This window comes from Sciurus carolinensis (assembly GCF_902686445.1).
Source record: "Sciurus carolinensis chromosome 14 unlocalized genomic scaffold, mSciCar1.2 scaffold_124_arrow_ctg1, whole genome shotgun sequence".
NCBI lineage: Eukaryota > Metazoa > Chordata > Mammalia > Rodentia > Sciuridae > Sciurus > Sciurus carolinensis.
In genome coordinates, this window is record NW_025920109.1 from 192,724 (window position 1) to 202,485 (window position 9,762).

The 9,762-nt window shown below is 40.0% G+C and overlaps 1 pseudogene; it reads left to right on the forward strand.

The window, feature by feature from the left end:
• Positions 1 to 2,283: 2,283 nt before the first annotated feature.
• Positions 2,284 to 7,847, forward strand: LOC124973317 (inhibitor of growth protein 1-like; annotated as a pseudogene).
• The last annotated feature ends 1,915 nt before the right edge of the window (positions 7,848 to 9,762 follow it).

Sequence of the window (9,762 nt, forward strand, 5' to 3'; positions counted from 1 at the left end):
ATATATTACATGCAATTGCATTGATAGTTCATTGATTGTAAGGGCCACAGAGATGTTATAAATTAGTTTTAGATGCTAGACTGTGGATATTACCTTAGTCTTAAAGGCCACAGGGTAGTTATTCTTTTAAATATAATAAAAATTGTTTGTACATTGTTAATAAATTCAGCAAATATGAGAGGTATACATGACTTTGATCTGAAAACCATAGGGCACTGATATTATGATAAAACCTAGTCATGGCACTTCCTGTGACAATAGGCCCATCCCCTCTATGGCAAGGAGTAAGAGAAGAACATTCTCATGAATGTACAACTTTAGGAAGACAAATGGATACATTTTCTATGTTTGAAAATTAGAAAAGAAAATGATTTTCAGAGATTGTTTTTATAAATATATCAGAATTACAAAAAGCAACTGCTGTGTTGTCTCTTAAATAATATAATGATTTAGAGTCCTGAGGAAATTTCATGTAGAGTGGTTTTATATATCATGCCACATATTAGCTGACATTAAATATATCACCATTCTGCTTCTATCTCCTAAAAAGGATTTGAAAATTTTTCTTAGAATAAAGTCATCCAAATTCAAAAGTTTTATTGTGGTATGCATAAGTGTGTGTGTGTGTGTGTGTGTGTGTGTGTGTGTGCGCGCACGCGTGCACGCAAGCATGCACATGTATTGCTGAGATCCAAGTCAGAGTTTCTCACTTGTTAAGTAAGTGTTATGCCACACTAAAGTGCACACAGTTGACCCACCCTGGGCTGCCTCCGGTAATACCCCACCCCACCCGCCCGGCATTGCCTTGCCCTGACCCGAGGGCAGCGACCTCACCAAGATAGGGTGCCTCACTGATGATGGTCGCTGCCACAGGATGGGTTGAGCACGAGGAGTCTCTGGCCTCCCATCCATCTGTACCTAGCCCCCAAGGCCTCCCTGTCCTGGATCCTCGACCTCCAGACCCAGACCCCTAGGGTCAGTCTCAGATCAAGCTCCTGCAGCTACAAGACACACCAACCAGAGTCCCCCACTGAGGGCGGCCTGACCTGAGAGAGGCAGCCTTCCCCTAGGGCAGCGGCCTTACCGAGGTGGCCTTACCTGAGCGCGGCGGTAGGCTACATTACCCAGGGCAGTAGCCTTACTGGAGGGAATCTGCCTTTTCCAAGGGCGGTATTCCACAAGGACAGTTGTCTGCCTGATCCAAGGGAAATGACTGTGGTCCAGCGAACACAGCGGCACATGGTGCAGGCAGCATGTCTCTGCCAACTCTGAAGCAGCCAGACACCAACACTGGAGGAAGCGCTGCCAAGGCCTCCAGAACACTGATGTAAGTGGAGTGGGTGGGTCCAGATCTGCGCTGTGCATTTGCCTGTTTAGCCTGGGCACCACCTGAGAGCATGGCATGTGCAAAAATCACTGGCGACCTGGGCACACCCCTGTATGACTCCACCCACTGTGGACTAACCTTGTTTGAGTCCCAAAGGATGCAAGATCTGCTTTGGGGTTGGAGGCGCCTGAAGGGAGGAGATCCCACAAGAGCGAAGTACTGCTTCCGCCCCTCCTGTCCACTGGCAAGCACGCGGACATGGCACCGTCTGGTGAGAGTCACTGTGGAGGTCCTGGGGATGCAGACACCTCCATGTTCCTGCCACCCCCAAGGACAGGGCCTCTGGGTACCACATGTATTCAGTTTGCCTTCCTGGGTTGGGGACGATTCCTTGCAGGGTGAGTTTCGAGAGGCTTTTTTGGATGGTGCTCGCTAAAACGTCTGAAGTGCTCAGGGCTTTAAAATGATGGGGTTGTTTGAAAGTGTCCACTGAGGGGACAAGTGCAGCTCTGCCCACCAGGCTGGGCCCCCCCTACTCCAGTGTGGAGGCAAATGGCCCTTGACTCTTGACCCTTGACCCACTCTGAGGTGTGCACTATTAGGAGCTGCCTGCTCATCACCCCTGCACTGTGCCAGGCTGGCACAGTGAAGGTTCATCTGGGAGCCCCCTCCACCCAGCACACCCGGGCCAGCGAAGTCTATCCGGGAGCCTCCTCCACTCCGCACAGTATCTGGCCAGTGGGGGTTCATTTGGGAGCCCCCTCCTCCATGGTCCACTAGTACATGCTGGGTACTGTGGCCTGGGCAGTTGCAACTGCTGGCTTGGTGAGTGGGGTTCCTGGGAGAGCCAGAGGTCATGGGAGAGCAAGAGCTCTGCATTTTGCAGATCTGATTTTAGGAGGAGGGGTGCAGGAAGCAGAAAGCCATACAGAGTGGAGGGGGCTTCATTCTGAACCATGCTGTGTCCTGCCAACAGGAAGCAGACCCACCTGGTGAACTTTGAGGAGGATTACCTGGACTCCATCTACTGTCTGCCTTTAAACCTGAAGAGAAATGTCTCAGTGATGCAAGAGATTGAAGCAAAATGCCAAGAAATCCTGAAAGAACTGGAGAAGAACTATGAGAAGAACTATGAGAAGTTTAAAAGAGAGACAGATGGTGCCCAAAAATCCCGAGTGTTCCCTGCATCCAGAGAGCAGTGATTTGGAGCCAGGAGCTGGGCAACGAGAAGATTCAGATCCTGAGTCAGCTGGTGGAGCTTGCAGAGAGCCAGACCAGACAAGTGGACAATCACGTGGAACTCTTGGAGGCACCTCAAGAGATCAAGGGCACCACTGGCAACAGCTGCAAAGCTGGCCAAGAGAAGGCAAAGAACAAGATAGTTGCACAGGCAGAAAAGCCAAATTAAAAGTGTTCCCTGTGGCCACACAACAATGTGAATCAAGTGATGAATACATCTAATAATAATCATGACCATGATGACATCACCTCAGAAACACCCAAGGAAAAGAACTCAAAGACATCAAAGAACAGGCTTCATGACCAAAGCACAGAAGAAAACAAACCCTGGAAACCTTTCCAGTGATTAAAGTGAGCTCACATATTGTCTGTGCAATCAGGTGGCCTGTGGAGAAATGATACCTTGCAGAAATAGCAAGTGCCCCCATCAGATGGTTCCATTTCTCCTACTTGGGACTCACTCACAAGCCAAAGTACAAGTGGTACTGTACCAAGTGTCAGGTTAGAAGTGAGAAAACAATGGGCAAAGCATTGCAGAAGTCCAGAATAAGAAAGCCTATAAGAGGTACTTTGTGGAGATTCTCTAGTAGAACAGAATCAGCCCATGTATGTATTGCATTGCTGCCTATGTTGAGGTGTGTAAATTGTCAAATGTATATTTTCAAGAAATGTTAGAAAAGATGTAGTTCCCTTTTTTGGGAGGGCAGTGATTCTCTTGGCCTTTCATTTTCACTGGTCACATGTGAAAGACAGTGTGCAGTGGATCAACATTTTAAGAACTACAAATTATAGGTTTGAATTAAGCACTTCAAAAAAAGTGTCCACATACCTTCCGGAAGTCCTGTCCCCCATGTCAATGGTAAGTGGTTCCTGAGCCTGAGCCTCTCACCTTGGGTTCCTGAATATGGACCTTCAGCTTCCTGAGACCTTAGTCTGACTGGGGGATGGAGCTTTGGACCTATGGGCTTGAACAGCCAATGATTGCATTGCACTCAACAAACTGAAAATGCTGTGCATTCTTAGTGTGCTTAAGCATCCTGCAACACATTACCTGAAGGAAAAACTGTTGAGGAAGAGAGAAAGAATGGCATGTTAATCAGGCAGCTAGGAAAGCACTGCCACTACTGATCCTGATTGAAGACTACCCTTACAGGTTTCCTAAGGTACATTAGAATTAGAACACCCTCGATGCCCAGGTTACTGGTCCATGAGAAATGATCATGTGCACAGTGTTTAGAAAGGACATACTAGCAAGGTCAAAGCTTCAAATCATAAAATAACTTAAGAAACAAATTGCTGGTAAAGTGGCCAACCGTTCTACTCAACATCTGAGTGTAAGGTGTGAGAGCATACCCAGGGCTCTGAACTATGCAGATCTCTACTCATTGACTTATTTCATTTTCTAAAATTAGAGCTCTAGTTAGACTTTAATGTATATGACCCATGGATAATATATTCCTAGAGTTGTTCATCCATTGTTAGAGCAAGTCTGGTCCTACCCATAGAGGTAACACTTGCTCTAATTTTTCATATCGAGTGACTTCAATTTTATTATTAAGCAGAAAATATTCCAAGTGTGGTATACTTATTTGGCACTCTGTTGACAGTACTGTGTAAGCAGAAGCCTTGTTATATCAGAAATACTCTTAATTAAATGCATAATGCATTCAGCCAATGTTCAATAAACTTACCATGTTCAACATATAAATTACTGACATCCTTTGGGTTCATGACTCCTCCAGGTATGACATTAGCACTGCCATGTTTTCTTCAGCCTCAAAGATTAGAGGTCTCCATGTGTTGCCAGTATTGCCATAAAACACCTAGTACTTTCCTGACATATTTATTTGTTGATTTATTTATTTATTTATTTATTTTTTTGTGCTGTGGATTGAACCCAGGGCCTTGTGCTTGCAAGGCAATCACTCTACCAACTGATCTGCACCAACAGCTTGTTATTTTATTTTTTAAAAAAATATTTAGTAATTTCCTACCACCTGTGCTATGTAGTAGGTTTCAATCCTGGTTTGTAGAGTCAAGCCCAGTTTGTTTCATGTCTCTCATTTTGTCCACAATGTCTGGCAGAAACCCCAAGTTAATATCCTACTAAATATGGAACTGGTTTATTCTGCAGTTTTATTTCTTTGTACTGTTTCAGTTGGGTACATCACCTCTACCCACGCCCCAGCCCAGAAAACAAAAACGATAACAAAATGGTGAAACAAATACTACATCTTAAAGAATTATCTTTAATGTACTTAATTTTTCTCTATTTGAAAACAAAAACAATATATTAGCATTTCCTTATTAATTTTTTAATTATTTTTTCCTTATTAATTTAAAAAAACAAATTTAGTTTGTTGAGAAGATGGTAATTGTATTAGGCTCTGAAGGTTGCTACAACAAGATACCAAAATCTGGGGACCTTATAAATAAATTTATTTCTAGTGGCTATGCAAAATAGGAAGCCCAAGATCGAGGGATTCAGTATTTGTTACAGCTTGCTCTGGTTCACAGACAGCAGTTTCTTACTGTACTCACATGGTGGAAAGGGGCAAGACAGCTCTCCCCTAATGACCACCCAGTGAACACACCTTATACCATCACAGTGGTGATTAGGTTTCAATGTGTGTGTTTTAGGAGAAAAACACTTGCAGACCATACCAGTAATGTTTTCTACAGTACAATGAGATTGAAAATGAAGGACTAAGTGTAAGACCCCAGATTCCAAAAAATTGATAATTCACCAGGCATCACCTGCCTTTTAGCCCAGTGAATCAGGAGATCCAAGCAGGAGGATTACAATTTTGAGACCAGCCTCAACAACTTAGCTAAAACATAAAAATGACCTGGCTATAGCTCAGTAATAAAGTGCCCCTGGGTTTTATTCCTATTACCAAAATAAATAAGCAATAATCATATGTCTCTATAATTTATAAATTGGGGAAATTAAAAGTGATATTGGGCCAGGCACAGTAGTACATGCCTGTAATTCCAGCTACTTGAGAGAGACAGAAGGATCACAAGTTCAAGGCCATCCTGGAAAATTTAGTGAGACCCTATCTCACACACACACAAAAAAAACAAAGAGCTTATATCTCGGAGGTAGATTGTCCTTGGGTTCACTCCCCATTGCTACACACAAAAAAATCTTGGAGTTGACAAAGGCAACAGAGAATCTTCTAATCCTTTGCCTATTGTAATTTAATTTTAAATTATAAATATCTGTTTGGTACTGTTTCACTGTTTTCATTTGAGCGATTACATATTGAGAAACCCTGCAGTCAAAACTAAAGATCAGGAGCTAATGGGATAAGAGTAGTTTATTCTCTAGAGAAAAGTGAAAAAAATAACTAAGACTTTAAACCAAGGTTCTAAGAAATGTTATCTGGGACCAGTGACATCAAATTTCAAAGGAACTAACTAGTACAAATTCTCAGGGCCAACGTAGCAAACCTGCACGATTCTCATAACACATTAAAGACTGAGATCCATTAGTTCAAACCACAAAATGTCAAGGGTTTTATTTTTATATAAAATATGTAATTCACAGATAAGAGTCTGAGTAGAAAATAGGCTTACTTTTCAAAAATACTCCATTTCAAATATCGTCAATGTCTGTAACGGCTGAGGAAATTGTGCTCATTGTTCAGGGACATACTGCAGTATTTCTTGCTCTGTGAACCTTTCTTAACCCTCTGGGTCTCAGCATACTGTTGTATTGCTGCACATGTTTCCTGGTGACAGGTGCCTTGTGTGTTTGTGGATGTGACTGAGAAGACTACAGAAGCAGTCCTTTCCCTCAGGAAGACTGCCCTGAACTGTGCATCACAGCTGCTGTCCTGGGTCTTGACTGTTAGTAGGTGTTCTTTGATTTTTTTCCTTCTGAAACTGCTCAACCAAAATATCAAGTGAATAGCAGACTTCTGTGGTTTCCAAGTATTTTGTAATTATATTATCAGAAACTCCCTAATACTTTCAGAAAATGTGACAAAGTTTATTTAATGTTATTTTACAAAAAGTCTTTAGAAATAGTAACCTGAACTCTAAGTGAATATCACCCTTGGAAGACACCTAACAAGTGCAAATATATACACTTTGCTGTAACCTACTGCTTCATCCATGACAAATATTCACTACAAAATGCTGAAGAGCAAAAAAGTTTAATCCAAAGGTTGTTTTTAGCTGCTTAAATTCAGTAACTATTGGAATCTAAGAGATTGCTTTGCAATTGAAAATAAATTGTCATTATACTTTTCTAAAATCATTTCATCTTAAATGAATACTTCAGAAATTCCTGACTTGTTTAATGTTAAAAATAAACATTGGTCCGGAGAGATAGCTCAATTGGTAGAGTGCTTGCCTCACAAGCACAAGGCCCTGGGTTCAATCCCCAGCACTGCAGAAAATAAATTAAACAATAAATAAATAAAATGTATCCTATTGGAAATTAACTCAAATATAATTTCTAATAACTTTAAGCCATAGTATATTTGCATATATGGTAAGTATACATAATGTATGTCTTCCTTATTACTTTATCTGACAATATATTATCAAAGACATTTATATGGTTGTTTTCATTCTTGTTTCTCAGTTTGTGAGAATTCACCTTAAAATACCTTGCCTGATAAAGGATGTTAGCCACTTCTGATGCCTACATCTGCTTTTCCCTCTTCAACTGCCTAAGTCATTTTAATAAAGAAAGTGTACAGATAATCCCTTTGCTCACTGAAGTCACCAGTTCCTGATTGTATGTTAATGTGGTATTAAATTAGACAAATTATATTTAAAGTGTACAAAATTCATTCTTTTTAAAACTTATTTTTCAAATAGTCTAAGAGCTGGGAGGACATGAAGAAGAGAAAGAAAAATTTAAGGCATCTATAACACTTATTCTTCATTTATTCAAATTCACATAGGCTAAATTAACCAGTTCTTTTTCTTCTTCTTCTTCTTCCTTTTTGTTTTTGATAATGCTGGAGATAGGACCCAGGGCTTCACCCTTGCTAGATGAGCATCCTATGCCTGGACTACATCTCCAGCCTATTTTTAATTTTGAAACAGGATCTCACTAAGTTGCCTAGCTGACTTCAAACTTGTGATGGTCAGTCCTTCTTATTCTTTGGTATCACCTACCTGTACTATCTTGTTATTGCTACTCTGACAGCTGTGTTCACATTTAATTTGTGTTGACATTTCTGTCCAAATAGGTTTTGAGAAGGTTATCAGGAGCATAAAACCTAGGACAGGCACCTGCTGGTGGTGGCTTCTCAGTTGAAAAGTAGTGGGTGGAATTTCCACAATTCATGAACATTCAGGTGAAGAAGGAAAAAGTATAGTTGATTGATTCTGTGTATTACATTGTAGAATGTACTGGGCATGAGGAGAAACAGTAGGCAGTGAGTCTGAAAAGACCCATGTCTTGGAAGCCATATTTTAATAAGCTATATTCAAAATGCAAGATGCAATTAAGGAATACTAGTAGAAACTTTGAATTCATTTGGTCAACCCATTATGTTTTACAGGGAGGTTATTCATTGTAACTTGGAAATTATACAAGATTTAAAATTGATGGGCTAAATCTTTTTTTTTTTTTTTTTTGCGGTGTTGGGGATTTGAACCCAGGGTCTTGTACTTTTGAGGCAAGCACTCTACCAACTGAGCTATATCCCCAGCCCACTGGGCTAAATCTTAAATAACTAAAATATCAACAAATTAACCTTTTTACATAACAATAACCATTTCTAATATAATGCCTATGATAAAGAAAATGATGACTCTGACTAAAATTATGATTACTCTTCTATGGTTTTAAAAGTATAGATATTCTTTATTATAAACTAAATTTATCAAAACCATAGTAAGGAGGTTGGGATGTAGCTTAGGGTTAGAGTGCTTAGCTAGCATTTGCAGGTCCTGGTTTCAATTCCTAGCACCACCAAATATATACATATAAATGCTTTTTATTTATATAAATTTTAATTTTTGTTTTCTGCATTACTAGGTTATGAACACACTTTGCCACCAAGCTATATCCACAGCACTATTTGTTTTTATTGAGTCAGGGTCTCACTTACTTGCCCCCACTGACCTTGAATTTGTAACCCTCATGCCTCAGTTTTCCAAGTTGCTAGGATTACAGACACACACCACCATACCCAGCTTAAATTAATATTTTAAAAGCAACTCAATTTCAGTAAACATCTCCTGACACTAGATAACACTAAGTGTTTTACATTAATCTCTGAGATAGTTCCTGTCTTCATAAATTAGTATTCAAAAAATGCATGGAAGAAAGTCACTCATGATATACTATTAAGGGTATAGATAATATTCTGTTGTTTCACAGAAGTGCTTCATGTCAAAAGTTAACTCTGAATGAAGATTGGACTTTTTGATAGAACTTTTGAATTTCAGACATGATATGAATGGTCATTTTAGAGATACAGATAGCAAAGAGTAATGCTGACAGATGATTTGTGCTGTGTTTTCAAAGAACAGAGTTTAATCGTTTTAGCCAAAACTTATAAAGAGGATAATAGAAACAAAGCCTAGAAAAGTAGACTGGCAAGTCTGGGGTGGGGATTAGAGTGAATGCAGTAGGCAGCAAGGAGATAGAACTCCGTGTTCCTTTTTTAAATTCACATTTGAGTTCTGAATTAAAGGTGATGAATTCCTTGGTCAACAAACCCATCTTTCCTGGTCAGGTTTTGATCCACAGTAATAAGGCCAGGCACTGAAGTGAAAAATCTCACTATAAGTTCCTCCTGTTCTGAAGGGGTTGATAAGCACAATGATCATGAAGAATTGACTGGGATCAACTGATCTTCAAATAATGTTTTTTTTTTTAATTCCAGTAAATTGAAGAGATTGGTAAAATAATACAAAAAATTGGAGCTGTTTCAAAAAATTCATTATTAAGTTAGGACAGAGACTTTTAAATGAAAAATCCTAAAGCAAAAACTTAGACTAAATAACACCATTTCTCTTAGCAAAAAATAGTGGATAAATCAGTGTATTTTAAATTCTGTATCCTTTCAAGTGGATATTTATAGAGGTTGTCCAGCACCAAACTTTCTGGACACAGGCAGTATTATTCACTTTGAAGGTCAGAGCTCAATGACAAATGCTGCCCAGGAAGCACAAGTGACTGGATCCCAGGGCTCCCAACACCTCTGCTGCCAGAAATAACC